General features: G+C 44.7%; 1 protein-coding gene and 3 non-coding genes across 4 annotated transcripts in view; all 4 read left to right on the top strand.

Annotated features, from left to right (window-relative positions):
- The window catches only part of LOC117468390 (protein Wnt-5b-like), a 143,357-nt gene that overhangs the window by 35,896 nt on the left and 79,961 nt on the right, over positions 1-27,500 (top strand).
- trnal-caa (transfer RNA leucine (anticodon CAA)) lies at positions 17,587-17,696 on the top strand. Its single transcript has 2 exons — positions 17,587-17,624; positions 17,651-17,696. It is a non-coding gene; the product is annotated as a tRNA-Leu (tRNA).
- On the top strand, positions 19,325-19,397 carry trnak-cuu (transfer RNA lysine (anticodon CUU)). Its single transcript has one exon. It is a non-coding gene; the product is annotated as a tRNA-Lys (tRNA).
- On the top strand, positions 22,110-22,182 carry trnak-cuu (transfer RNA lysine (anticodon CUU)). The gene has a single exon. It is a non-coding gene; the product is annotated as a tRNA-Lys (tRNA).

Here is a 27,500-nt window from a genome sequence, read left to right as displayed (position 1 = left end):
ATGTGACTAAAGATTGTAGTCAGGGAAATCAGTTTGACATATTGAACTAATAACAAATCACCTCTGGCTGGCAGAGAACTCTCTGCTCCATAGCTTCTCTTGGACGTAAAATTACATGTACATTTTACATTTATATTCAATTTAATATTCCATCCCTCACATACTTTTGTATATATAATAACTTATATTGTGTTTTTCTTGTTATGCTGCTGCAACACAAACATTTCCCCAATTGGGATCAATAAAGTAATATCTTATCTTAATTAAGAAATATAACTATTATAATTAGTGTAGCAGCTGACACCTATTTTCAATATGGATTAATCTACCATTTATTTCTTTAGTTCAATTTTCATCTATAAAAATGTCAAAATAGTGAAAATGTTCACGAGACAAAGTGCAAGGTTATATCTTTAGATGTTTTGTTTTAGCTTATGTACTGTATGTCTTAATGCTCTTATATGTGACGGTGTGACTTCCATGAAACTAATATGTTATATCTTCCCAACAGATGAGCTGACAGGAAACACTCTAACAACCACAACATTGCAAAGGTGAGTAAATGTAAATTAAAAACGATTCACAATTTTTTAATTTCTTCTTCTTTCTTGCAGTGAGGTGAAGCTGACCTTGCACTTGGTGCCAGTAAGGATGCTCCTCACGCAGGCTGAATGTTTCTCTTCCTTACTGACACAGAAGCCCTTGATTTGCAATGCTTCACTAATTGTCATTTCCCTGGCTCCGTAGGGACACTTTACCTCCCAAGACCCTCCCAGACCATCTGGAGATGCCCCCAACACTCCTGATTGGGAGAGCCACAAACCTGACTCATGGACCTGCATCTGGGATGCAGTGGTGATTGCCCTGACACCCTCACATCCATTCATAGTCCCCCACTGTAGAGACAAAACACCATCAAGGGCCTGTTGTTGCCCTAGCACCCTGGCACTAAGGGAAGCAGTCACACGCTTTGACCTCAGGACAGCTCCAACGTTGCTGCCAGTCAACCTTCCTTTCCTGAACAAATGCCAGTTTGGGTTGGTTCGCTGACCGGTGGTAGCCACCTGAATTGCCCTCTGTTGCTCCTCAGACAATGCCATGCTTGCCACAATTGCCTCAGGTCCCTGATGCCCAACAGATTTGATAATTTCAGGAACAGTAAGCATTTCCAAGCTGTAGTGTTCCTCTTCTGGCTCGGGGGAGAGAAGCCAAGACATTCCTGAGAACCTGCCCCCGAGTCTGTCCCTCAGCCAGTCACGATCTTCGGAGGTGGGCTCTCTTGTCAGCGGGTTGAATGAGTTATTGGTTGGAGGAAATAGCTCCTCCACTGAATGCGTACGTTTAGCTGCCTTTGGCTTCTTCCACTGACAGGGGGTGTCACGTCAGTGCAGCTGAAATGGTGGATGGCAAAGATGGCTAATGCAGCCGCATGATTGCATTTCCATTCTCCACGTGGGCATTCACATTCTGTGGAGAGAATTCCCTCTTCTCCTGTAGATACCTGTGGTGGTGGGATTGTTTAATTATTTAAAATATATTTCCCAATTATCCCTTTAATTGTTTATAGCCTACTGTATGTTTATTTCATGGATATTTCTGTGTTTTCTGGTGTGTAATATTTGTAATCTTGGGGCCTCTTCTCTTTAACGTCTACATGCTACCACTGGCTCAGATAATGAAGAACAACACAATAAGTTACCATAGCTATGCGGATGACACACACATTTACATAACAATTTCACCAGGAGACTATGCTCCAATTCTAACACTGAGTAAGTGCATTGAACAAATCAATGACTGGATGTGTCAGAACTTCCATCCATCCATCTTCTCCCGCTTATCCGTGGTCGGGTCGCGGGGGTAGCAGTTCCAGCAGAGAGCCCCAAACTTTCTTTTCCCTGGCGACATCAACCAGCTCTGACTGGGGGATCCCAAGGCGCTCCCAGGCCAGCGAAGAGATATAATCCCTCCACCTGGTCCTAGGTCTACCCCTTGGTCTCTTCCCAGCTGGACGTGCCTGGAACACCTCCCTAGGGAGGCGCCCAGGTGGCATCCTAACTAGGTGCCCGAACCACCTCAACTGGCTTCTTTCGACGCGAAGGAGGAGCGGCTCAACTCCGAGTCCCTCCCTGATGACCGAACTTCTCACCTTATCTCTAAGGGAGACACCAGCCACCCGGCGGAGGAAACCCATCTCGGCCGCTTGTATCCGCGATCTCGTTCTTTCGGTCATGACCCATCCTTCATGACCATAGGTGAGGGTAGGAACTGAAAATGGCCCGGTAGACAGAGAGCTTTGCCTTCCGGCTCAGCTCCCTTTTCGTCACAACGGTGCGGTAAAGCGACTGCAATACCGCTCCCGCTGCTCCGATTCTCCGGCCCATCTCACGCTCCATTGATCCCTCACTCGAGAACAAGACCCCGAGATACTTGAACTCCTTCACTTGGGGTAAGGACTCATTCCCTACTTGGAGTGGACAGTCCATCGGTTTCCTGCTGAGAACCATGGCCTCAGATTTGGAGGTGCTGATCCTCATCCCAGCCGCTTCACACTCGGTTGCGAACCGATCCAGTGAGTGCTGAAGGTCGCAGACCGATGAAGCCATCAGAACCACATCATCTGCAAAAAGCAGTGGTGCAATCCTTAGTCCACGGAACTGCAGACCCCCCCCCCCACGACTACGCCTCGAAATCCGATCCATGTATATTACAAACAGGATTGGTGACAAAGCGCAGCCCTGGCGGAGGCCAACCCTCACCGGAAATGGGTCCGACTTACTGCCGAGGACCCGGACACAGCTCTCGCTTTGGGAGTACAGAGATTGGATGGCCCTGAGTAGAGACCCCCTCACCCCATACTCCCGCAGCACCTCCCACAGTAACTCCCTGGGAACCCGGTCATACGCCTTCTCCAAGTCTACAAAACACATGTAGACCGGATAAGCGTACTCCCAGGCCCCCTCCAGGATCCTTGCGAGAGTAAAAAGCTGATCCGTCGTTCCACGACCAGGACGGAATCCGCATTGTTCCTCCTCAATCTGAGGTTCGACAATCGGCCTGACCCTCCTTTCGAGCACCTTGGAGTAAACTTTCCCGGGGAGGCTGAGTAGTGTGATGCCTCTGTAATTGGCACACACCCTCTGATCCCCCTTTTTGAAAAGGGGGACCACCACCCCGGTCTGCCACTCCTTCGGTACCGTTTCCGACTTCCACGCAACGTTGATGAGACGTGTCAACCATGACAGTCCCTCAACACCCAGAGCCTTCAGCATTTCCGGGCGGATCTCATCCACCCCCGGGGCTTTGCCACTGTGGAGTTGTTTGACGACCTCAGTGACCTCCCCCCGGGAGATTGGCGTTGATCCCCCGTCATACTCCAGCTCTGCCTCTAACATAGAGGGCGGAGTTGTCGGGTTCAGAAGTTCCTCAAAGTGTTCCTTCCAACGTCCCAACACTCCATCAGTTGAGGTCAACAATGTCCCATCCTTACTGTACACAGCTTGGATGGTTCCCTGCTTCCCCCTCCTGAGGTGTCGGACAGTTTTCCAGAACAACTTTGGTGCCGCCCGAAAGTCCTTCTCCATGTCTTCTCCGAACTTCTCCCACACCCGCTGCTTTGCCTCGGCCACGGATGAGGCTGCTGCCCTTCGGGCCTGTCGGTACCTTGCAACTGCTTCGGGAGTCCCCCGGGATAACAAATCCCTGAAGGCCTCCTTCTTCAGTCGGACGGCTTCCCTGACCACCGGTGTCCACCAGGAGGTTCGAGGGTTACCGCCCCTTGAGGCACCTAAGACCTTGAGACCACAGCTCCCCACCGCGGCTTCGGCAATAGAGGCTTTGAACACCGACCACTCTGGTTCAATGTCCCCAACCTCCACAGGAATGCCCGAAAAGCTCCGCCGGAGGTGTGAGTTGAAGGCCTCCTGAACTTGGGCCTCCTCCAGACGTTCCCAGTTCACCCGAACTACACGTTTGGGCTTACCAGGTCTATCCAGAGGCTTCCCCCGCCACTCGACCCAACTCACCACCAGATGGTGATCAGTTGACAACTCCGCCCCTCTCTTTACCCGAGTGTCCAAAACATACGGCCTCAGGTCCGATGATACGATAACGAAATCGATCATGGACCTTCTGCCTAGGGTGCTCTGGTACCACGTACACTTATGAGCATCCTTATGTTCGAACATGGTGTTTGTTATGGCCAATCCATGACTAGCACAGAAGTCCAGTAACAAACCACCACTCCGGTTCAGATCAGGGGGGCCGTTCCTCCCAATCACGCCCCTCCAAGTGTCTCCATCATTGCCCACATGTGCGTTGAAGTCTCCCAGCAAGACTAAGGAGTCCCCTTCAGGAGCCCCATACAGGACTCTTTCCAGGGTCTCCAAGAAGGCCGAATACTCTGAACTGCTGTTGGGTGCATAAGCACACACAACAGTCAGAGTTTCCCCCCCCATAACCCGCAGGCGTAGGGAGGCGACCCTCTCGTCCACTGGGGTAAACTCCAACAACGAAGCACCTAACCGGGGACTTGTGAGTATCCCCACACCCGCCCGGCGCCTCACACCTTGAGCAACTCCGGAGAAGAATAGAGTCCAACCCCTATCCAGAAGTAAGGTTCCAGAGCCGACGCTGTGCGTAGAGGTGAGCCCAACCAGATCCAACTGGTACCGCTCCACCTCCCGCACAAGCTCCGGCTCCTTCCCCCCCAGAGAGGTGACGTTCCACGTCCCCAAAGCCAGCTTCTGCCGCCCGGGTCTGGTCCGTCGAGACCCTCCGCTTTCACTGCCACCCGTCTGGCAGCGCACCCGACCCCATCGATGTTTCCCGTAGGTGGTGGGCCCGCGGGACAGAGAAGCGGAGGTGTTGCCCACGTTGCCTTTTCGGGCTGGGCCCGGCCGGGCTCCGTGGCAAGCCCGGCCACCAGACGCTCGCCGACGAGTCCTCCTTCTGGGCCTGGCTCCAGAAGGGGACCCCGGGCTTCCTCCGGGCCGGGTATCCTCACTTCTTGTTTTTCCTTTCATGAGGTCTTTTGAACCAATCTTAGTCTGGCCCCTTGCCTGAGACCAATTTGCCATGGGAGACCCTACCAGGAACACAAGGTTCCAGACAACACAGCCCCCAGGTTCATCAGGGCACACAAACCTCTCTACCACGGTAAGGTGCTGGTTCTTCAGAACTTTCTCCAATTAAACAAAGATAAAACTGAGGTAATGGTTTTTGGAGCCAAGTCAGAACGTATAAAAGTTAGCGCTGAGCTTCAGTCTGCAATGTTCAAACCAACAGATAAAGCCAGAAATCTAGGTGTAGTCATGGACTCTGACCTGAGTTTCAACAGTCACATTAAAACAGTTACTAAATCAGCCAACTATCACCTAAAGAATATATCTAGGATTAAAAGACTAATGTCACAGCAGGATTTGGAAAAACGTGTCCATGCCTTTATCTTCAGTAGACTCGACTACTGCAATGGTGTCTTCACAGGTCTCACTAAAAAATCTATTAGAAAGCTGCAGCTGATTCAGAACGCCGCTGCTCGAGTCCTCACTAACACTAAGAAAGTGGATCACATCACTCCAGTTCTGAAGTCTTCACACTGGCTTCCTGTGTGTCAAAGAATAGATTTCAAAATACTGCTGCTGGTTTATAAAGCACTGAATGGTTTAGGCCCAAAATACATTACTGACCTCCTGCTAAATGATGAACCATCCAGATCTCTCAGGTCTTCAGGGACTGGTCAGCTTTCTGTCCCCAGAGTCAGAACTAAACATGGTAAAGCAGCGTTCAGTTATTATGCTCCAGATATCTGGAACTAACTCCCAGAAACCTGCAGGTCCGCTGCAACTCTGACTACTTTTAAATCCAGGCTGAAGACTTTTCTTTTTGTCGCTGCTTTTAATTGAACTATTCATATCTTACACTGCACTGTAACTTTTATCCATGTATTTTTGCTTTTTATGTTTATTTTATTAGCTTTTCTTTTTAATGACTAATTTTAAATGCCATTTTCTTAATGTCTCGTTTTTTGTAAAGCACTTTGAATTGCCTTGTGTTGAAATGTGCTGTATAAATAAACTTGCCTTGCCTAATAAAGATTTCATGTGACACATAAAATGGATTTGTTGATGGGAATTAATGTGAATAAATTAACTCTAGGTTAACGGTTCTCTTGCTATCACTACTCACCGACACCATAAACCTTGTCCCTCATGCTAGCCCTGACAACACCGGGAAGCACACCTTCATCTAGGCTGCACTGTTTTACGTGTCCTTACTTGTAGTGGTTCTCTCCTCTATCTACACTTCTTGTCATCTTTGTAAAACGATATCAGACTGGTAATTGACACAGCCATGACTTCTAGTTAAATTCAGTGTGGCTAAAATGAAAAGCTTTGTTAAAATATGCAAGCACGCGGAAGTCAAAGTCAGCTTTATTGTCAACAATTCTACATGTTATACATCCAGAAATATCGTTTCCCACAGTGTGACATGTATACATAAAACAAAACAAAAAGGGCCTAGATAAACGGGGTATACAGTTTAAAATGTTAATATATTTAAAGTGTTCAAAGTGCAGTTTCAGTGCAAGTCAGTTGAAACGATCTTAAGTTGGCGTGACGTTGAAGTCGTGCGACCCTGCTGCTGTACTGGCTTGTAGTTCGTTTATAGCATAATGTTAGCATTTCGCTTTTGGCGACTAGATTTATGATTCAAAAATTATAAAAGTAGGGTAGACATGTGGAGATTATCCGGCTGAACAAAACGTGATCCCTCTCTTAAATGTGTGTCAACCACAGACCTTATTTCGAGCTATTTCCCAAAATCCTATGGAGAATTTGCATTGGTTTTTCACGAAGGAACCGGAAGAAGTGTACTTCCGGGTTTTACGAAGCGTCACTGCGGTTCTCTATTGTGAGTTACTTCTTTCAATAATGAGTTTTTACTGTAGTTGTCAGGATGGCCGAGCAGTCTAAGGCGCCAGACTCAAGGTTGACTTCTTCCTGAGCAAACGGACTTCTGGTTTCCACATGGAGTTCTGGGTTCAAATCCCACTCCTGACATAGTGTTTTACCTGCAGGTTACTCTGTCGCCACGGTGAGCAGACGTCTTTCAGGGTGTATTTAAACCAAGCTTGTTTGGATCAGTTGTTTCGAAACCTTGAGCCATTCACTTTCAGGCTGGCTTCATTTGGGTTAAAGTGAACGAAGCGAGCTCACCCTCAGATGGATGCCACAACAAGGTCGCCTAGGTTTGTCGTGGCTTTCCTCAGAATGAACTTTTGACCCCTTCGTTTGCATGCATAAAGCAACCGACCCTTCCTACTGAACAGAAAACCCTTATAATAAAATCTATGATGAACAGCTCAATGAGTGTTCTTTATCTAAGTCACCAATGAGTCTGTAAACTTTTAGTTTAGTTTAAAAAAAGACATAATACATTCTAGGCAGACCGAGTGGTCTAAGGCGCCAGACTCAAGGTTGACTCTTTCCTGAGTAAAAAGGGACTTCTGGTCTCCACATGGAGGCGTGGGTTCAAATCCCACTTCTGACAGTGATGTTTACCTGCAGGTTACAGCCCTTTCATTAAGCGATACCGGTACCTATTCTTTGGTTTTTGTGTAATAAAAGAAAAGGGCCCTTGGACATGAACTCGTAGCACACAAACAAAATCATGACAACATAGGAAATCACATTGATGTAGGGCTGTCCAATATGTCTTTGGTTTTAAACGCTACTCTCCTCAACCAACATGGTGTTTGCTGGGCTTGGTCGACTATGTTCACAGGAAACAGACCCGGCGCCAGAACAAATCTAAAGGGAGGGCATGTGATTTTCATGGGAGGGCACACAAAACCGTCACGTGCTGCGGGCCTGCGGCACAATATATCAAACAGCAAGGCCAACGGCATTGCGCAAAGACGCACACTTATCGCAAATACATACACAAATAAAGGGCAACATAGAAACCACTTTTGAAACATTGTGTGCGTGGCAGCACAAACACTGGTAAATCACGAGCAAGGCACACTGGTTAAGGATGGCAGCTTCCTCATCGTTGCACTCGGAGAGAAATAGTAGAGACGGAGACGGTGAACTGCTGTTAGTTCTATGATGGCATTTTGCATGTCGTGAGAGGTGTATGTTGCTGTGTGGGGAATGCTGTCCATTATGTTGGCCAACTCTGCATCTTTGTACTGCAGCGTATACTCAGACAGCGATAGGAAGAGCCCACTGCCTGACTCGGACATGCTGTGGAGTGCATCGTGGTCACCTCTGAGAGGAGCTGTGCCTCGGAGGATAGCGTTGGTGGCGGCCGCCTTGATGAGTCAAGGATTGGGCTCGCTAACTCAGTCCCGGGGTTTGCCTACATCGTAGCATAAAAGTTCACAGTTTATTTATAATAAAAATAATAAAAAATACATTTTTTAAAATTTTATAAATAATAAAACTCGTGTTTATTGGGGGAGGGCAGGAATGTCAAATGGGAGGGCCCTCCCACGGTGCCGGGCATGACAGGAAATGAACCCAGCTCACACTGTCCGCTCCTCACCGCAGCGAGCCCCGCAACGTCCCGCCAACACGGCACCCAGACCCCACGCAGCATTCTCATCTGTTTGTCATTACTGGTGTCATTTTCTGGTTGCTAACGCCATTGTAACACATAATCACTGATGTTCCGCAGTAACGGTGGTGGACTCATCAGAACAGAGTGGGCGAGCTGACCAATCAGAGCACACTGGGCTCACAGGGAGGGGGGGCAGGACTCCAACAAGCCGTTTAGGACAGAGAGTGAATACACATACTATGCAGAGATGCTGTGAGAAACCAATGTGAGTTTGGAACATTGCACAATATAAATCTATTCTAGTAGACCTCAACAATGGAATTATGATCAGTAGAAATGGCCATGACATGGACCTTTAAAGCATAGAGACGACATGTCACTGTCGAGACACAAAATACTAATATTAATACGAATATGTGCATAATATAGCCCCTTTAAATGACATGATGTGGTGTTAGTCCTGCTAAGACAGCTTGTTTTGATCTTCCATGTAGCTATCCTTTCGTTAATGATACCTTCTTTATAGTCTCCTGATAAAGATATGCATTCTTGAAGAGGTTTCTCGAGCAAACTTTTGCAGCACGTTGAACCTGCAGAATATTGAACCTGTCAAGAAATAGTAATATCAGCCACATACTTTACAAGAATGTCTGTGACTGAAGCTGACTTCTGACAGCCAAACAACCCGTTCATCCATCACTGATAGTGTTTGGCCAACGTCAGTGTTATGTTCAGCAGTTTCTGGGAGATGTAATGAGAAAAGCGCTGCAGTCAACATATCTTCCAGTGGTCTTGAGCAGATCACTGAGCAGTGACTCCTTCAAAAGTTTCAGAATGGCCCTGAAAACAGGACAGGAGTTAAAAAAGAAGACAAACTAAATGAAGACTATGAGCTCTGCCAGATTGACTAAAACAAGAAGAGCTCTGAGAACACTTTGATTGAATGGAGAGTGTGATGGCGAGTCATTAAGAGTGATATCACATAGCAAGAGTAAAGCTTGAAGGCAGAACCAAAGGGAGAAATATAGTGAAAATATATCCAGTCGCAATTCTTACTGCTGTTACTTCAATTGATCATTGTGTCTCTGCAAAAATGTTACTTTATCAAATGTCGTTTATTTTTTATTTACAGTAATTTCTGACAAATAATTGACTTTTCAGATAAACTGTACATTTTACATGACGGTCAGGTCAGTTTAAGCCAGGATTTATTCAGTACGTGTGTGTGTGTGTGTGTGTGTGTGTGTGTGTGTGTGTGTGTGTGTGTGTGTGTGTGTGTGTGTGTGTGTGTGTGTGTGTGTGTGTGTGTGTGTGTGTGTGTGTGTGTGTGTGTGTGTGTGTGTGTGTGTGTGTGTGTGTGTGTGTGTGTGTGTGTGTGTGTGTGTGTGTGTGTGTGTGTGTGTGTGTGTGTGTGCGTGCGGAGTGAAGAAAACACATGAAACTCACAAGAGTCACTCCTCAGTCTATACTGTGTTTTGTTTCAATTAATGTATCATTTAGTTACAAATATGTGATATATCTGAACAACAAAGTGGTCAAAAAAAACGTTATTCATTTATTGGAAACATTTTCATGATCGCTTTTTTCGTTTCATTCTAAGAATGGCGTTTATCTTTTTTGAGAATGAGTTCTTATTTAATTTTATTTATTTGGGTCTACAACAGATGATACAAATGTTTGTGTCAGTAAATGTGTACTAACAGAGGCGGGGGTGTTTGTGAAAAATAACGGGGACAGAGCTGGCTGCTGTCAGACGAACAGCTGTGCGGCGTCATCACAAACGGACGTTGCTTCACGTGACGCTCCGGAAAAAAAGACGTCCCATTGCTCTTAAAACTTATTTCCCTGCTTCTCGTGGTTTCCTTGCGTCTCTCTATGCTTCCCTGGTCAACACACTCTCACTCCCTAAGTGTCCAATAACGACGTTTGGTCAGTGTCCGTGGCGTCCAATTGTGACGCTCCTAGGATCCTTCAGCGTCATAAAGGGACGCAAATAGCTTTCAACTGATTGCAATGTATTCTGCGTCGGGATTTGACGCTCATGGAAGCACGGCATTCGTTTATGTCGGCTGCCCTTAAAGGTAATGTGAGCGTCCATTCCCAGGAGTAAAGGATGGCAGAAGACACTACACTACCCAGAATCCCCAGCTATCGTTTGGACTACACCATGTGCTCTGTTTGACAAACCCCGTGATAGTCCTCAAGCTCTGTGATTGGAGAGTGTGCTCCGAGGGTTAAGCCGATTCTCGAACAGCACTTGAAATGGGATGGAACCACGGCAGACTGTCCAAAACTGGATTTGAACGGGTCCACCGCGTCCCCCCTCCCCCACCCCGTCCCCAGAACTACACATGCTGGCTATTCTGTTTCGCAACATGTTCGCTATGGCACGTCTCTACTGGGAGTTGTAGTTTTAAAAGACGTTTTCGTATTTCCCATAATAAGAAGTTGCCAGTATTAAACTGTGTACATCCCTGGAGGTTTAGGGGATAGGAAACACTCACATTTAAAACATATAATTAATAAATGGGTGAAAATTGCTTGTGCCCATTATGGGCAGCATTAATATATATACCCACATGCCAGCTAAGGTCAGAAGAGCTTTATTTAACAGCTGGTCTTATGTGTGTGACCCCTGTGATAACATTACATTACATTAATTGATAAGCCTGAAACATGCACTTGTCAAGGTTCAGAGGCACATTGTGCAAATATGGCAGTAGCCATCGATCAGCTTAAGATAAGATATACTTTATTGATCCCAAGTTGGAACATTTGCGTTACATCAGCATGTGTAACAGTTAAATATGCAGTTGTGTTTATTTGAAAATCATTTAGTATAATCACACAAATTCTGTGTTTTATATTCAACAATTCTGTGTTCTTTATTTATTGATTGTTCAATACCTGACAAGGCCGGAGATGAAATATCTACATACATCTTATAAGAGTATAATACATATGTATAATATCAGTTAAAATAAGTGCTTCAACATAGTTAACATTGCTGGAGGTATGCACACATATTGATAGATGTCTTGTAATGCACTATTGAGGAACCTGCGACCCAAGTTTTTCATTCAGTGCAGAACTACACCACAGTTGTGTAGGCCTATATGATATGTCAATAAACCTTAGAAAATCATGAAATCTTGAAAGGGATGTGCAAAATAGTCATTACATACAGTCTTTAATTAACTATTAGTAGAGAATAACGAGTAATGAATATACTTTATAGGGATCGTATTAATATCTAATAATAAAAATAATTAAATTCAATAACATGCTTTAACCACCAGGTGTCCCTTTATATGAGTTGTGCACCTTTATGGTGTAAATACAGCCTATCTACCAATTGGATCAAATATAAAAGTGAGCCGAATTAGTGTTGATATTGCAAGGAGACGTATTGTGTGAAACGAAATGTAAGATGTTGTTTAATGGCTGATATATTTATGATCAACGTCACGTTTTCAGTTCCTCATGTTTGTCTTCTCATCAGGGCTCTATAAATACAGAACTACGGCAGATATGTAATATGTAATGCAGCCGAACCGTGTATTACAATGCCGTTATGTGATGACTTTCAAATAGAAAAGCAAGCACACTCGCAATAAAGTATTATTATTATTTCTTTTAAATGTTTTCGGTCTGTTAATGACGATGTGCTGTGAGATGTGAGACTGGAATTGCACAGGGGGGAAATAACGTAGGCTATCTTTAGATGCGGATTTTGTTAAACTAATATGTTTAGGCTGTGGACCAACACTATACATTGACGGGAAAGGGGGTAGCAATAAAGATAACACCATTAAACAGTTACACAACATAACAGAAATAATATCGATAGCAGCGTCCCTAGCAACCACCTTGGTAACAATGAAAACGTCGCGATTTCCTGAAGTAATCTTCGTAATAACTAGCAAACTAAAGATCATGTACATCCACTGCACACATAATCTGAAATAACAACTCATATTTCTCGCATCAAATGACATCAAAACGCATTTTAATGGCCAAACTAACTTTAAAATAGGCATTTTCTACCAAGAATAAAACGAATTTCGGCCATGTTTTCTTTTTCTGCAGGGAGAAATTTGAAGATCATGTGACATAGACGCTGGGGATTCTGGGTAGTGTAGTGTCTTCTGCCATCCTTTACTCAGAAAAAATATTTGTTTCTCCGAATCGAAGGGGAAAAATACAAAAGCATTGCACACAATTTAAACCAATCAATGTTGTGTAATTAACAAGGATAATCTGGTGTTTTTTAGTCGATGAGTAGTGCAGATATCACTGTAAAATCAATCGACAGTAAGAGGAATACTTACTTCCGGGTGTACAATTCTCCGTTATCCAATGGGAATGGACGCTCACATTGCCTTTAAGGGCAGCTGGCATAAACGAATGCCGTGCTTCCATGAGCGTCAAATCCCGACGCAGATGGGAATACATTGCAATCAGTTGAAAGCTATTTGCGTCCCTTTATGACGCTGAAGGAGCCTAGGAGCGTCACAATTGGACGCCATGGACACTGACCAAACGTCGCTATTGGACGCTTAGGGAGTGAGAGTGTGTTGCCCTGGTGTGAGGGACTAAACGCAGGGAAACGACACAAGTGATCGGACGCAAAGATTCCATTTAATCGACCTGTGAAGGACCCCTGGACTCGAGTGCCGATTTTCGGGACTCGTGACTCGACTCGGACTCAGGCACTGATTGACGCGACTCGGACTTGGACTCGTGAATTCTCGCGCATGATGACTTGGACTCGGACTCGTGAATTATCGCGTACGCTGACTTGGACTCTGACTCGTGAATTTCCCCCCCACGATGACTCAGACTCGACTTGTACATTGACGCTCCGACTTGGACTCGGACTCGAGCAAGTTTTTTCTGGAGTCTGATGTCCTCTATCCTGGCATGTGCACCTGTGAGGCGAGTTCACGTACTGGCCCCCGCTATTCCAGTCTAAAGATGTCTTGAGACACACCCTGCATCGTGCTGTATGCTTTCACACATTCTGCTTCCACATTGGAAAAGAGCAGAGCAAAATGCTCATTATGTGGAAACAATATTGAAGAGAAGGCTCCGTAACACATTACTCTAAGGATCGAGGTCAGACATATAGGCTGTCTTGAACACTACCATCAGAGTAACGTGATCTAATCAATAAATAAAGATTCAGCCGATAACACGAAAGCACATGGCTACTTAACATGCAGAATGACCTCATTTTGCATGCTAAGTAAGTAGCCATGTGCTTTCTGGGGCTAAGGCTGCAGTCGAATAGTCTAAAAATCAGCTCCTAAGTTCTAACCCTATCGTCTATTCCTTGACCTCTGAGTGAAACGTCACGGGGTTAAGGGGTAGTGGATAGGAGAATTCAAAAGGACTTAGGAGAAGAGACTGCGGTACTTTAGAGAATCCGACTGCACTTTCACTATCTGGTGTTTATGATGCGCCAGCGGACCTCATACATGTGCGTCTGCTGCTGTGGGGTAACTATGGAAACTACAGTTTTCTATACAGCGGACTACAACATGGATGTTTAATAAGAACGAGGGACTGCTGTAAACTCATCTAGAGACTCTGCACCGTGCTCTGATGCTTTATGCTTTATGAACGTGGACAACAGAGAAACATATTCTTCATGACCAAAGTTGGAATTGAAATAAAAAAGGAAAGTGAAACTTATGCTCGTCACCCTCTCCCTCCGGTCCACATTTATTCTTTCACACACACATACGGGTATTGGGCCGAGCGCGACACCGTACTTCCGGTATCACTGTGTGTGAAAGAATACAAATGATCCCAATACGTATGATTGTATGAACTATGAAAAGATCTTAAAATCAATACAAATGTATAAACGTTAGTCCTTAACATCTATCACTGTGTATATCACCATTCAAACATCTTTTAAAAGTTGAACAAACCCCACACAGCTCAGTATGAAATGAAATGTTGACTTTATTTGATCATTTCAGTAAAAACTAACGTTCATATTTCTCTTTTTGATTATAATACTGATGAACGTTCAAAACAAAGCACTTTGGCAACTTACCACATACGTTTTAAAATGCTTAATAAGCACCGTAACTTTCATGATATAATTTCTCGGTCATAATCGGTTGTTTCCGTGAACGACCGACTGTTGTGTGACGGCAAATGCTTCGGCTGCAAGGCATTGTGGGGCAGCATTTTCTCCTCTCCTTTCGGTCAGGGAGGTCCAGTGGTTCCTAAGCTAAAGGAGGTTATAAAGGAAGTTTGAAACCTCCTTTCCTATCATCTAGAGAATTGGAACGGCACTTATCATGGCTGCCACTGAGGGACTTCTGGGTCATTTCACTCCGTTAGGAAGGTTCCTCATCTAAATGGACTATTCGACTGCAGCCTAAGGTTGCACGTCAGCGTCAGAGCACAGTGCAGAGTCTCCAGATGAGTTTACAGAAGTCCCTCGTTCTTATTATACATCCATGTTGTAGTCCGCTGTATAGAAAACTGTAGTTTCCATAGTTTCCCCACAGCAGCAGACGCACATTTATGACATCCGCTGGCGCATCATAAACACGTCGGATAGTGAAAGTGCACTCAGATTCTCTAAAGTACCGCGGTCTCTTCTCCTAAGTCCTTTTGAATTCTCCTATCCACTATCCCTTAACCCCGTGACGTTTCACTCAGAGGTCAAGGAATAGACGATAGGGTTAGAATTTAGGAGCTGATTTTTGGATTATTGGAACGCAACCTAAATCTTTATTAGTAAACCGATTTAACCGGTAAAAGTTCCTTCAAAATAAGAGTCCCGATCTTATTACTATCAAAATAAAAGTGCAAAACGAAAACTTTACCATAGGAAAATATTGGCATACAAATATAATCACTTCTCTAAAAGGTAACTCATTTTAAATATAGTTTATTTATTTATATATAATAATAATAATACTATTAATATTAGTAATAAGCTTTATATTTGTATAGCACCTATTACAAGAATTGTAGCCAAACTCGCTTCACAGCAGTTCAATAGACAGATTAGTACAACATGACAGGATAAAAGCAAAGTTAATACATGAAGACTTGTGACTCGGACTTGACTTGGACTCTTCTTAGGTGACTCAGACTTGGACTCGGACTCAAACACAGGTATTGATGACTCGGACTCGACTCGGACACTCCTTGGGTGACTCGGACTTGGACTCGGACTCGAACACAGGTATTGATGACTCGGACTCGACTCGGACACTCCTTGGGTGACTCGGACTTGGACTCAGACTCGACTACGACTCTCTTGGTGACTCAGACTTGGACTCGGACTCGAAGAGTGGTGACTTGAGAGTGACTTGGACTGTATGTGTAGTGTGGAGTTGGTGGCACTGGATTGGGCACAGAGTGACATCAACAGCTGCCATGAGTGAGGTCAGGCCCTGTGTGTGTGTGTGTGTGTGTGTGTGTGTGTGTGTGTGTGTGTGTGTGTGTGTGTGTGTGTGTGTGTGTGTGTGTGTGTGTGTGTGTGTGTGTGTGTGGTGTGTGTGTGTGTGTGTGTGTGTGTGTGTGTGGTGTGTGTGTGTGTGTGTGTGTGTGTGTGTGTGTGTGTGTGTGTGTGTGTGTGTGTGTGTGTGTGTGTGTGTGTGTGACAGTCTGGAGACGGAGGAACATCTTCAGCTGTTGCTTGAGTTATAAAAAAGCCACTCACACACATGCTATCTTCCTTTCTGTCTTAATTTCATCATTTATTTCCAATCCTTTCCACCTAAACTCCCCTGTTTTAGACTCTCAGTGTGTTTCATCATTTCATTTTGCTCCTCTTAATCTTAAAATGCTCCATATTCCTGAATTCCCCCTTGTTTTCCCTACTGAGGGCAATCACTCCAGCCAGTGGCTTGCTGAATCAGCTGCTCATGAATTTTCTCTGCGTGTCTTTCTTTGAGGCTTGGAGCCTGAAGGTCTAACCTCCAGTTGAACTCCCATAACTGTATGTGCGTGTGTGTGTGTGTGTGTGTGTGTGTGTGTGTGTGTGTGTGTGTGTGTGTGTGTGTGTGTGTGTGTGTGTGTGTGTGTGTGTGTGAGTGAGTGAGAGGCCTGTGAACCCTCACCTCTTGACTTTTAGTTGATTTACATCTCAACTCTTACTACATGCTGAGTATTAGTTACTACTCTATCTATCTCTCTATCTATATCTATATATCTCTCCCTCCCTCTCTCTATCTATCTTTCTATCTATCTATCTATTGTGTATTTCTCTTTTCACTTTTTTTTCACTCTGAGGCCCCAGTGCCTAAGGCCGGATGTATGGGTCATTAAAGGAGCTGTGTGTGTGTGTGTGTGTGTGTGTTGTGTGTGTGTGTGTGTGTGTGTGTGTGTGTGTGTGTGTGTGTGTGTGTGTGTGTGTGTGTGTGTGTGTGTGTGTGTGTGTGTGTGTGTGTGTGCGTGCGTGCGTGCGTGCGTGCGTGCGTGCGTGCGTGCGTGCGTGCGTGCGTGCGTGCGTGCGCGTGCGTGCGTGTGTGTGTGTGTGTACTGACAACGAGGGCATTGGCCATTCCTCCCCTCTCTCTAAAAGGAAATACCAAATTACCAAGGGCCTCCCTCTCTCCCCTGCTCTCATTGCATCAAGGTTTCATAATACACTTTTGGCGGTTTTGTCAAATAAGGCAAAAGAAACTTCTTCAGTTCTTACATTGGAAAATCAAACTGTGGCATTAACATTACATTGCCCACATTTTGTATTCTTTCTGTTAGTTATTGAGAACCTCCTATTTAAGTAGAGTTTCAGTATTCTTCTCATAGATTTTGAAAGTCTCCTAAAATCGTCTGGAGCGATGCACATTATCCTTCCTAAAGATATTCCTTTATTTAGTTTCCTCTGAGATGTCCAGATGCAGTTGTGATTTGACTGTTATCACATCTGTCCAGGCACTCATCAGTCTCTGTATCCATTTCTTTATCCAGTAGATAGTTGGGTAGATGTTTGTAGATAGATTTTGGATAGTTACTTCTTTCAACTCGTCTTCTTCTTTAGTTGTCAGGATGGCCGAGCGGTCTAAGGCGCCAGACTCAAGGTTGACTCCTTCCTGAGCAAAGGGACTTCTGGTCTCCACATGGAGGCGTGGGTTCAAATCCCACTTCTGACAGTATTTTACCTGCAGATCAGATGGTTGACAAATAGATGTGTGATTAGTTTCTCCTATAATGTATGGATGCAGTAGTCTTAAAAAAAAGAAGCATGCAAAGATGATTGTTGACTACAAGGTAAATGTCTAAGACTGACTGCAGAGGAAAGATCAATTAGCTGTAACATCAAGTTTCAAGTTTCAAGGCTTTATTGTCATTAGTACATTATCTCAGTGGCGAACCGTCAGGGCCTTCAAGGTATTCAGAGAATACCCTGGAACACTCAGATAAAACAAAAAAAATCGATTTAATTATATAAATAAAATGTAATAAAATGTAATATAAAATGAATAAGAGAATCATATCTGTGTTGTTGATCTGTAATATTACAGTGTTACGTTGATTTGTTTGTCCTTCTCGGACCATGCACTACGCATTTCAGTGGTTTTGTGTTAGAAAAGAAAGCAACCAATCAGATCTTGTCCTTCAACCAAGGTATTCTCAGGGTTCGTAGTACGGTCATTGAAAACCTGGAAAAGTCATGGAAATTCAAAATGCAAATTCCAGGCCCTGGAAAAGTTATGGAAAACAATATTTTTCCCAAAGTTTTGGAAAAGTCATGGAAATTTAACTAAAGTTCCGTCAAATATAATTTACATTTTATCTAATCATCGAAATAATCTGCAGTCGCGAGCTGTTATGTGCCATCATGACGCGCATGGTGTTACTTTTAAATATATGAAGCGCAAGCTGTGTGCTCGTGTCTTCTTGCCTGTCGGGCCGGCTGAACTCTGCTGCTCCGGGATGAGGGTCAGCTACATTATCTACGGTGCGTTCGTTAACTGTGCGGAGTAACTAGCTAGCTAGCATTGTCACTATCTGCTAACGTTAGCTTTAGCCTTCGTTTTCTAATAGTTTTTTTCATAGGCTATAAACAGAGGTGGTATAAGTATAGAGATTGTACTAGAGTAAAAGTAGAAGTACTCAGATCTTGTACTTTAGTCGAAGTACTCAGATCTTGTACTTGAGTAAAAGTAGAAGTACCAGACTGTAGGAATACTCTGTTACAGTAAAAGTCCTGCATTAAAAATGTTCCTCAAGTAAAAGTAGAAAAGTATTATAAAAATACTAAGCCTTGCACAGAGGCATGAAAATACATTTTCAAAATGCTCAACAGTGCTGCCAAAATTATAAACTGACTGCTACACAATTAAAATAAATGCTTTTATATATTATACTATTAGATGTAACTCTTTGGCGTTTCTGTTATGATTACCTGCTGCTTTAGTTGTTCTGACTGCTAAAATTCTGTTATTTCTCATTTTAAAGCCGATATTCCGTGGGGTCGGGGGGCTCGGATCCTTGTCACCTTTTTCATACCTGATGACTTTGCCTCCCTGACTACAGTTGCTTTAGCGTGTCGAAGCTAGTAAGCCTACTATTTGACTGTGTGTGTCTACAGAAGGTCCAGTTGTGATAGACACGGGTCACCACTGCATTAGCTACAGTGTAGATATGAAATAAAACGAAAGTAGGACATCTGTTCCTGTTGTTGAGAAGTTAATTTACAGAATTGTATTAGAAGACTCAATACCAGCCTCCAACCATTGGAAGTATACGAAATGTGATCATTTTTCAACCAATTGTGGCCCGGCTCGCTCAGTCGGTAGAGCATGAGACTCTTAATCTCAGGGTCATGGGTTCGAGCCCCACGTTGGGCGCTGGCATTTTAAGGTGGGTGTGTATCTATAATCAGATATATGATCATATCAATTTCAAATATATATCATATACAATCTGCATGGATAGATGTGGACATTGTATTCTACACAGGTATGACAATGCACACTGTCACATAAAGTCAGAACGTGTTGTTGGGTGCATCTCTGTTGCCCACCGACATACAGTCACCAAATATGACCCTTTTCTGGTGGTCTCGCCGAGCAGTCTAAGGTGCGACCCTGAAAGATTGACTCTTTCCTGGTCAAAAGGGACTTCTGGTCTCCAAAGGTTTACTCCTGACAGAGTGTTCTACCTACATGTTACATCACTGTTGTTAAGCGATAAAGATACCACTTATTTTGTTTCTGTGTAAAACATGATACCCCTTGAACATCACATTGGGGTTTCCCTTTCCTGTAGTTTGTTCTATAGGTTTTAGTGCATGTAAATGCTTTGCAAAGACTCAAATCCCTGTGTTCCCTCCAGAGGGACTTTCTCTCCCACACCCCCTGCCTGAATCTCCTCTATTGGACTCCTTTGTTTACTTCCTGAACATAGTGACATGTAACACGCACTTCTATTGGCTAGCGCTCTAACACAGTGTACGAGATAGGCTAAGGGACATCTCTTAGCCGTGGACCAATCAGAGCAGACTGGGCTCTGGTTTCAGACAGAGGGTGAAAAGAGGTGCTGCAGCACAGGCAGTATGAGGAAAATAAAGAGCTTTTTGAACATTAAAGCATGGAGACATGTCCCAGGAGAGACACTACGTACTGATAGGAACATGAACATTAGCAGAATGTGTCCTCTTTATGGTGTACATGTGTCTGGATGAACGACGTAGATAAATAATAGGAAAACAATCAGTTGTATTTAACAGATGAGTGTTAAGGAGGAGTTGAAGTAAAGTAGAGAGTGAGGGAGAGAATACATTAGTTTTGAAGCGCCTCAGGTCTGCAGGATCTCCCACTTGGCTTCTCCTTCTCTCCTTCTCTCCTTTTCTCGTTCCAGCCCGAGGAAAACTCCTCCATTCCCTGCATTCCCTGCATTCCTGCTCTGGGTTTACCTTCTCTTCCTCTCTACATCAACATCACCTCCTCCTCCTCCTCCTCCTCTTTCCGTCTGTCGGTGTCCATCTCCTTCCCTCAATCCCTTCTTCTCTTGCTTTTCCATCTTGTGGTCTCTAACTCTCTCCATCTCTCCAAATCTCCCTTCCCCCCTCTTCTTTCCTCCTCCCTTTTTATTTCCCAGCATGCTCCAGTAGGCCAGTGGAGGCAGGGGGCTCGCCTGAACCCTCCACCCCCAGCAGGGGCCCTGCAGCTCAGCCTTGCTGGCTGGCAGGCTCCCTGGCACACCTCCAGCACCCAAACACACACACACACACACACACACACACACACACACACACACACACACACACACACACACACACACACACGCACAGACACACACAGAGCTTTTTTCCCCCTTCTCTGCTTGCTTGCCGTGTCCTGGCTCCTTTCTCTCAGCTTCTGTTGCCTTCGGTCTTTCTTCTCTCTCCACACTTTTCTGTTTTACTCCCTTTATGTATTTCTCCTCTCATCTCAAACTAAAATTAAAGTTAGGATGTATGTTGATGCATCTCTGCTGTTGATCTTGGTAATACAGTGCTACAAGCAGCACCTTTTTCCAAAAGACCTGAGTATTTTCTTTATAACTAAACACGTTTCTTGTCAGAATTATCATTCCTGAGTATTTTGGAAATACAATATTTTTAGTATGAGAACTGTCATTTGTTTTCATTTGTATCCAAAAAGCTAGAATAAGGGAAATAAGCTTCTTTACAGCCTATTTTCGTTTCTTTAAGCAGGCATTATGTGGGAACAGCAGCGAGCTAGGGTATGTTTCCATGTAAGAGACTTTCTGGGAATGCTAGCTGTAAGATTCCTGTACAGTTTTCATCAGGAGTCTTGTGGGAACAAAAACTCTAACTATAGAAACATATTATTTTCCTTGGACAGCAACGTTGACCTTCTCACAAAGGTATTGATTGAAGAAGAAGAAATCTTGAAATATAAAGCAGCATACATCATCAGATCTGTCAACCTCATGACAGCCAAGCATAGAAATAAAGCCTCATGTGGGAGAGAAAGTCCCTCTGGAGGGAACAGGGGTTTGAGTCTTTTCAGACCATTTACATGCACACAAACACGAACACACTACAGGAGAGGGAATAGTGTGTGTTGTTGCTTGACATTTCTCTCCTGCAATATTTCCACCGTTCAGACCTTCTTCAGATTTCTGCACAATAGATCTGAAACACATCAACATTTACACTTTCACCACCAGTCACATGTCCTTGTTTGCTCTCTCCCAGTGGACTCAAAGGGCAGTTACTTGATTGACGTTTTGACAATGTTTGTTTCCATGCGTAGATGTAGTTCTTGCACACAAGCACATGTAGGTTCTGAGTATATGACTTCTAAGACAACCAGTGATATCATCGGTCTAAGGCGCCAGATTCAAGGCTCGACTCCTTCCTGAGCAAGGGGACTTCTGGTCCCTTCAAATCCCACTCCTGAAAGTGTTGCGTTATTCTTCTGCAGGTTGTATCCCTGTAGGGTTTCCTCTTAACGCTTCTTAAATGGCTCCTTAAGACACATCATGAACATTTTTAAATACCATCACCTGGGCTGGGTTTCGTATTCACTGCCCACTTCAGCCTCTGCCCAGCCCGGCTAGCTCAGTCGGTAGAGCATGAGACTCTTAATCTCAGGGTCGTGGGTTCGAGCCCCACGTTGGGCGGAGGACTTTTTAGGATGCATTTACCCCCAGCTCATTCAGATCAGATTCTTAGCCTTTCAGCCCTCCACTTTGTGTTCCATAGTGACAGCCGTCACTGTGGAACACCTGTTTTTCTATTGGCTAGCGCTCTAACACAGTGTACGAGATAGGCTAAGGGACATCTCTTAGCCGTGGACCAATCAGAGCAGACTGGGCTCTGGTTTCAGACAGAGGGGGAAAAGAGGTGCTGCAACACAGGCAGTATGAGACAAATAAAGCGCTTTTTGAGCATTAAAGCCTGGAGACATGTCCCAGTAGAGACACCAAATATAAATATGAACCTGAAGATTAGCATAATATGTCCTCTATGACATTTAGTAAGCAACATGTAGGGGTTGTAATGAATTCAAGGTTATTGGAGCCTGTGAATGTGTTTGAGCCTTTTCCAAAACATGTCTCCCTTTGAATCTCTTCATGTTTGTATTTTTCTTATTCTGTTCTCTATCGTGTTCCTCTCTATTGGTGACGGTGGAGCAGTATTGCCAAAGCCTCTGAACACAGCTCGACCTTGCTCTCTGGGGGGACATTCCCTTGTTTGTCCTTTTCTCTTTGTATGTATGCTGTGTGTTTTATATATATATATATATATATATATAAAAAAAAGTATGTGTGCCTGTAGAGCACTGGCAAAACAAAAGACCATCCCCCCTGCATGTCTCCAATCACTGTTTCTCTCATCCTGACAATAATCCTTTAAGGAGAAAAAAGGATGCAGGAAAGGAAGGGAAAGAGCAGGGGGAGGTAAAGGTGGGAGAAAGAGGAGGGAGTGGGTGCTGAAATGAGCATCTGAGGAAGAGAAGAAGGAAGAGAATACAGGCCGCAGGAGAAAGGAACGTAGGGAGTGTATTGATAGATGGTTAGAAAAGGGGGAGGTTGGGAGAGGTGAGGGGGAGGTGAGGAGTGTCAAGTGTCACATGTGAGGGAGGAGATGAGAGGAGGGGAGGTGGGTGAGGGAGGGAGGGGAGGTCGAGAGACTCACACTGTATGTGGTGACAGGACAGTGTTACCACAAAAATCAATAGGTCTGTCTGCCGTGTGTGTGTGTGTGTGTGTGTGTGTGTGTGTGTGTGTGTGTGTGTGTGTGTGTGTGTGTGTGTGTGTGTGTGTGTGTGTGTGTGTGTGTGTGTGTGTGTGTGTGTGTGTGTGTGTGTGTGTGTGTGTGTGTGTGTGTGTGTGTGTGTGTGTGTGTGTTAATTGAAGTCCTGTGTCACGCCATAGTAACACGGCCTATGGGATGTTCACTAGATGAATTAGCATGAACTCCCTGTTCTTTGTGTCTTTGTGTCCTTTTCCTTTGTTGTTCGTGTATAAGTGGTCAGTTCTTCAGGATATGAAGAACACCAACACGGTGTGAATATACAGACAACCTGACCCACGATAATGATTAGAAGATTATTTCATTCATTTAAAAGTGATCAAATTGCTTCCGCTAAGAAGAGAAAGATCCACTGCATCCCAGCGGCTGAAACTGCAGTGACAGCCACGTCTCTACAAAGCTGACCAGACTTCTCTGTGCGGATGGATACGTGGGCTCCTTGATCTCCCTCAGCTAACAAAACATAACAAACCTCTACATTTCCAAATTGAACAATCAGAATCAAGTGTTCAACCAAGCCATATAATAAAAGGGAATACTTTGACATGCTATAGAAGGGAAACAGGGAGAATGGTTTTTTTCTCCTCTTTTTCTCTTTTTCCCTCTTTTTTCTTCTTCTCTTATAATCCTGCATAATGTCCCATGTTGCTTAGGAACACTTGTCCATCCGTTTTCTCCTCGAGGCTCGAGCACAAGAAGCCAACAGTTGGCCAGCAGCTAGTTTTTGCGACGTGTCTTGAAGTGTTCACCACAATATGGCGAATTGGCGGTGGAGCCGGTTGTTAAAGTACATCACTCTGTTTGGCTGTTCATCTTAAACAAATTGAAAACAGAGGGTTGAGTGCTGGAGGAACAGTCTTCAAATCCTGCTTTCTCACCTTTGAACTCCAAGCAAATCTGTGCACAAAAGTTTTCAGATTGTCCTTTTTAGTTTGAGATTGACTGGTTTATGCACCGCTGTGACGGAAAGGGAGCTGAGCCAGAAGGCAACGCTCTCTGTCTCCCGGGCCATTTTGGTTCCTCCCCTCACCTACGGTCATGAAGGATGGGTCACGACCGAAAGAACGAGATCGCGGATACAAGCGGCCGAGATGGGTTTTCAATTAAAGACTCTTGATTCTAAATGCATTCATAGCACATCACTTCTATGTATGCTGTGGTGGAGAATACTGAAACATAAATGTAATACAAATAAAATAGAAGAAGATAAACTTGTCTTTTCTGCTCTGACTTCTTCCATCTTATCTTCTTATCTCCTCCAATCACTCAAATGTTCTCTTAGTTTCCCTCCATCTTCCAGTCCTGCTGCTTTCCCCAACGCTCGTCACCCTCACGGCAATCCATCTCTCAGCCTCTGTGTCACGCCGACTCCCCCTCCTTTCTCCCTGCTTCACACACATACACACACACACACACACACACACACACACCACACACACACACACACACACACACACACACACACACACACACACACACACACACACACACAAAGCCATGCGGACACTTAAACTAAGTGCACTCACACACACCCTCTTCGCTTACTCTCTCCTTTTACCACCCACACAGAAAGGAGGACACATGCAGGCCACAAAACACACACACACACACACACACACACACACACACACACACACACACACACACACACACACACACACACACACACACACACACACACACACACACACACAGCACTTTCTTCTTTACTCAGCAAGATCAGATGTCAACCCGACTGACACCACACACACAGAGGCTGTATTTTCTTTTCACCACGCTCTGTTTCCTCCTCCCTCTTATAGAATATATGCATTTTTAAAAACCCTCCCACACACACAGACGTAGTGAGGAATGCTGCATGAATGGTTCACCTCTACACAAAATACACCAATATTTCTGGGAGAAGTGGCCAGGAAGAAGGGATGGAGGGTGAGAAGGAGGGCTGGAGAGGGACACATGTTGGAGATGCAGGAGAGCATAAACAGACGATTCAGCAGTCAGAGATACAGACATGAGAGCCTAACCTTTCGCTGCACATGGAAGCAAAGACTATCTATTAGAGCATGCATGGGAGACACAGACGGCTCTGTAGTCAACACACACACACACACACACACACACACACACGCAGAAGGAGACATGAATAAATGATTTTCATGCACTGACAAAACCACCACGAGCCAAGGTGCTCTCACACACATGCACTCAATGTGTGTTCACATGCTGCCAGTACATGCTTAACACACACACGCATGTAGAATGAAATGACATGCATATTTTCATACAGGCAGCATGCAATGACACAGACATGGACACGCACACGGACACACACGCTCCTCCTCTGCTCTCTGACATGGGATACATCACACACACACACACACACACACGCTTGTCACATTCACATACACAATGCACAGAATTGTACAACATAAGCTGACATTTAATACAGGCGGCTTTTAATACTCGTAAACACATCCACATAATAAGCACAGACGGTGAAGATGACAACATAAGGTTTATTTATAATAAATCATCCTCACCGTTTGATTTACACTCACTTAACGTACAACATTGAAAAGCAAGATGAAATGTTGAGTGTGTGATTATGAGCTTCTCTGTTTGTTCATTTGATCTCGACCTGATATACGCCATTTTCTCTCTCCTCCGGTCGGGTGCAGAGCCTTGCAGTGAAAACAGTCAGTTACGTTTCATTTCTATGGTTACCTCCGCTGCTAGTTTGCGCTACTTGGGTTAGCTGTCACCTGATTGGTTGCGGATCAAAGGGTCAGTGGCTGTAGAGGTTGCAGAGCTTGACGTGAAGTTCCAGCAGTGCACCACGCCAAAGGCAGCTTTGACTCGTCTGGCAGCGCCGCTCGTTCCAGAGAAACACACCCGCAACATCAACGCAAAGCCGATTAACCGCGTATCATGTGAAGGCAGCTTTATTTTGTGCTAAAGTATTACCAGCTTAAGTGCCTTGCTCAAGGGCAAGGTGACAGTGTCTGGTGAGGGAATGAAGAGTGGTTTTCATTCATTCAGTTGGTAGCCTTCCAGTGAACACAGCACAACTTCAGGCCACCACGGCCCCGATATATATACATGTATATATATCATTTATATAAAAGCAGGCTGCCTCCAGATACACGCACACACACACACACACACACACACACACACACACACACACACACACACACACACACACACACACACACACACACACACACACACACACACACACACAGGGCAGCACGGCCACACACCATGTGTACGAGCCAAATGTGTCTCCGTCCTCGTGTCTGCCATACGGTGGATTCTTCCCCGCTGTGCACACCCTGCAGGCCAAACACACTGCTCTCCGTGTGTGTGTGTGTGTGTGTGTGTGTGTGTGTGTGTGTGTGTGTGTGTGTGTGTGTGTGTGTGTGTGTGTGTGTGTGTGTGTGTGGTGTGTGTGTGTGTGTGTGTGTGTGTGTGTGTGTGTGTGTGTGTGTGTGTGTGTGTGTGTGTGTGTGTGTGTGTGTGTGTGTGTGTGTGTGAGAAAGAGAGACAGTGGGTAGAAGAGAGAAAGGGAATATTTTAAAATCGAGATCTCATCATGGGAAATGGAACAATGCTGCAGGAAATGAACCTTTGAAGAACATTTAAGGCCGAGAGAAATAAAGAGCTGTGTGAACATTAAAGCATGGAAACATGTCACAGACACACGATCCTAATATCAACCTGAACATGAGCAGAGTAGGGTCCCTTACCTATCTAAAACATCGAACATAATACAGGAAGGAACCATGTTGCCGGTGTTCACATAACACCCTTCTGTAGTACCTGCTTCAGCGTGGGCATGACCTGTGAGGAAACAGGCTAAGAGCCCGTTTCATATCCAGCCACATTATGGAGTACACACACCTTGAGTAATACCCTATAGCATACATTAGAATGTTTGTATTCATATATGCAGATCCTGGTGGAGGCAACAGACAGCAGACATGGGGGAAAGATAGAGAACATGTAAATGTTAAGATAGAGAAATGTGTGAGAATAAAGGAAGGAAAAGGAGATAGTGAGGGTGGAGAGACAGCAGTCTGTGTGAACCTGCACAGACAGGCTCAGTCAGGCTGCTGTGGAGAGAGAGAGAGAGAGAGAGAGAGAGAGAGAGAGAGAGAGAGAGAGAGAGGAGAGAGAGAGA

The sequence above is a fragment of the Pseudochaenichthys georgianus genome, chromosome 23, assembly GCF_902827115.2.
Source record: "Pseudochaenichthys georgianus chromosome 23, fPseGeo1.2, whole genome shotgun sequence".
Classification (NCBI taxonomy): domain Eukaryota; kingdom Metazoa; phylum Chordata; class Actinopteri; order Perciformes; family Channichthyidae; genus Pseudochaenichthys; species Pseudochaenichthys georgianus.
Note: the sequence above shows the minus strand (reverse complement) of the source record. Positions and strands in the feature narration are given on the sequence as shown.